Genomic DNA, 3,833 nt, shown 5'->3' with positions numbered 1-3,833 from the left:
CACAGGATCTGTCATTACATATACACACCTTTTTTAAAAGGCCCCAGATGCTGCAAAGCAAGAGGTATCACTAACCAAACACTGCCATGAAGACCAAGGAACTCTCCAAACAAGTAAGGGACAATGTTCTTGAGAAGTACAAGTCAGGGTTAGGTTATAAAAAAATATCCAAATCTTTGCTGATCCCCAGGAGCACCATCAAATCTATCATAACCAAATGGAAAGAACATGGCACAACAGCAAACCTGCCAAGAGACGGCCGCCCACCAAAACTCACGGACCGGGCAAGGAGGGCATTAATCAAAGAGGCAGCACAGAGACCTAAGGTAACCCTGGAGGAGCTGCCGAGTTCCACAGCAGAGACTGGAGTATCTGTACATAGGACGACAATAAGCCGTACGCCCCATAGAGTTGGGCTTTATGGCAGTGGCCAGAAGAAAACCATTACTTTCAGCTAAAAACAATAAGGCACGTTGTGAGTAGTGATGAGCAGCAGGGGCTATATTCGAATTTGCGATATTTCACAAATATTTGAGTGATTATTCGTCATATATTCGCGAATTCGAGATAATTTTTTTGATTTAGAAAAATCGGCAATGTAATAATCCCGTAATGCGCGTAAAACACAGGCGTGGGTCACTTTTGCTACATTTTTCAAGCTGCTAGACGTTTCTTGAAACTGGAGAAAATGGTTGGCACGGCAGAACCTTAAAAATGGCTTTATATGCAGTTAGAGTGCTCCAATATATTCGCAATTGCGCTAATTGGCACTATTGATGCGAATATTTTGGCGCAATACGTGAAACTTCACATTTTAGCAGGTGTGCATGTATGTATGGACAGCAGAACCTATCACACTACCTAACACCCTGCACTGCAACAGCTCCACTATATCAGGATATAACCTACACTGACTATCTGTATTATATACAGTACAGACCAAAAGTTTGGACACACCTTCTCATTCAAAGAGTTTTCTTTATTTTCATGACTATGAAAATTGTAGATTCACACTGAAGGCATCAAAAGTATGAATTAACACATGTGGAATTATATACATAACAAACAAGTGTGAAACAACTGAAAATATGTCATATTCTAGGTTCTTCAAAGTAGCCACCTTTTGCTTTGATTACTGCTTTGCACACTCTTGGCATTCTCTTGATGAGCTTCAAGAGGTAGTCCCCTGAAATGGTTTTCACTTCACAGGTGTGCCCTGTCAGGTTTAATAAGTGGGATTTCTTGCCTTATAAATGGGGTTGGGACCATCAGTTGCGTTGAGGAGAAGTCAGGTGGATACACAGCTGATAGTCCTACTGAATAGACTGTTAGAATTTGTATTATGGCAAGAAAAAACAGCTAAGTAAAGAAAAACGAGTGGCCATCATTACTTTAAGAAATGAAGGTCAGTCAGTCAGCCGAAAAATTGAGAAAACTTTGAAAGTAAGGGCTATTTGACCATGAAGGAGAGTGATGGGGTGCTGCGCCAGATGACCTGGCCTCCACAGTCACCAGACCTGAACCCAATCGAGATGGTTTGGAGTGAGCTGGACCGCAGAGTGAAGGCAAAAGGGCCAACAAGTGCTAAGCATCTCTGGGAACTCCTTCAAGACTGTTGGAAGACCATTTCAGGGGGACTACCTCTTGAAGCTCATCAAGAGAATGCCAAGAGTGTTCAAAGCAGTAATCAAAGCAAAAGGTGGCTACTTTGAAGAACCTAGAATATGACATATTTTCAGTTGTTTCACACTTGTTTGTTATGTATATAATTCCACATGTGTTAATTCATAGTTTTGATGCCTTCATAGTCATGAAAATAAAGAAAACTCTTTGAATGAGAAGCTGTGTCCAAGCTTTTGGTACTTTTTGTACTGTATATATATAAGCTATCTAATGTTCTGTGGAAAGCACAGAGCACAGCAATGACACTGCTCTCGCTCTCTCTCAGGACTTTAAAAAACAGCATACAATGGCTGCTGGGGAGGTTCTTATATAGTAAGGGGTAGGCAGCTTTCCTATTGGTTGCTAAGCCCCGAAAAAGACATTGCAGCCTTCTCATTGACCCACAAGCAAGAAGGGAGGTTACTGATGAAAAAAAATCTAGAATATTCGAAATTACGAATATATATCACTATATTCTAAATATTCGCAAATTCTCGAAGTGCCGATATTCGCGATTAATATTCGCGACTCGAATATTGGCGCCAAACACTAGTTGTGAGTTTGCGAAAAGGCATGTATGGAGGAAGGTGCTCCGGTCTGATGAGACTAAAATTGAACTTTTCGGCTATCAAAGAAAATGCAAACCCAACACATCACATCACCCAAAGAACACCATCCCCACAGTGAGACATGGTGGTGGCAGATGGGACTGGGAAACTGGTCAGAGCTGAGGGAAAGATGGATGGTGCTAAATACAGGGATATTCTTGAGCATAACCTGTCCCACTCTGTGCGTGATCTGAGGCTAGGACGGAAGTTCACCCTCCAGCAGGACAATGACCCCAAACACACTGCTAAAGCAACACTTGAGGTGGCTCTACAAAGTATTTACTAGTGTTGAGCGAGCATGCTCAGCCGAATACCAGTTCGGCTCAAGCATCGCAATGCTCGGCACATCTCGGTGTTCGGCCGAATACCGCGTGTGCTCGAGCGCAATGCTCGAGTCTCCTCCCCGCACGTTAATAAACGTGCAGGTAAGTACTGCCCTCACTGTAATGCCGTAGCCATGTTGGTTACTAGCATTACAGTGATTGGCTGGCCGCAACGCGTCATCAGGAGCTATAAAGCACCCGATGACCCGTGGTTTGGCTCAGTCTTAGTCAGAGAGAGCTGCAGCAGAAGGAACAGACAGTGTAGGGAATTGAATTCAATTTTTAAATTTTTTTGTTAGGCAGGGTTGGTGTTAGAGACCCAAAAGTCCTTTTAAGGACTATTGTTAAGGGATGAGCGAACCCGAACTGTATAGTTCGTAAAAGTCCGGGTTCGGGTTCGGTGTTCGGCGCTTTCTTGCCACTTTTTGAAAGGCTGCAAAGCAGTCAATCAACAAGTGTCATACTACTTGCCCCAAGAGGCCATCACAGCCTTGCCTACTATTGGCATGGCTGTGATTGGCCAGTGCAGCATGTGACCCAGCCTCTATATAAGCTGGAGTCACGTAGCGCCGCACGTCACTCTGCTGTTACAAGTGTAGGGAGAGGTTGCAGCTGCGACATTAGGGCGAGATTAGGCAGTGATTAACTCCTCCAAAACACTTAAGACAGTGATTGATCTACAGCTGTGGATCATTGAACTGCTGCTATTCAATTGCTCACTGTTTTTAGGCTGCCTAGAGCGTTTTTCAGTCACTTTTTTCTGGGGTGATCGGCGGCCATTTTGTGGCTTGTGGTGCGCCAGCACAAGCTGCCACCAAGTACATTTAACCATCAATAGTGTGGATATTTTTTGGCTATATCCTACATCAGGGGCAAGCTGAGCCTGTCACAAAGTCCATTTAACCATCAATAGTGTGGTTATTTTTGGGCTATATCCTACATCAGGGGCAAGCTGCCACCAAGTCCATTTAACCATCAATAGTGTGGTTTTTTAAATCTATCCCTAAAAGGGTATATTAGATTCAAGGTGCTGATAGGGTAATTCTCAATAACTTCACACACACGCTACTGTGCATATCCAAGTCTAATTCTGTCCGTAAACATATACCTGTCACCCAGCGCCTAAATACTAGGCCTCAAATTTATATTCAGCTAAATCTGTCATTACTGCTGTGCCTGTATTAGTGTAATACGGTACCTAAATAGATAGCCAGATAGTGTTAGGTGTCTGTAAAAAAAG

This window comes from Bufo bufo, chromosome 5, assembly GCF_905171765.1.
Source record: "Bufo bufo chromosome 5, aBufBuf1.1, whole genome shotgun sequence".
NCBI lineage: Eukaryota > Metazoa > Chordata > Amphibia > Anura > Bufonidae > Bufo > Bufo bufo.
This window is presented reverse-complemented; position numbering follows the sequence as displayed.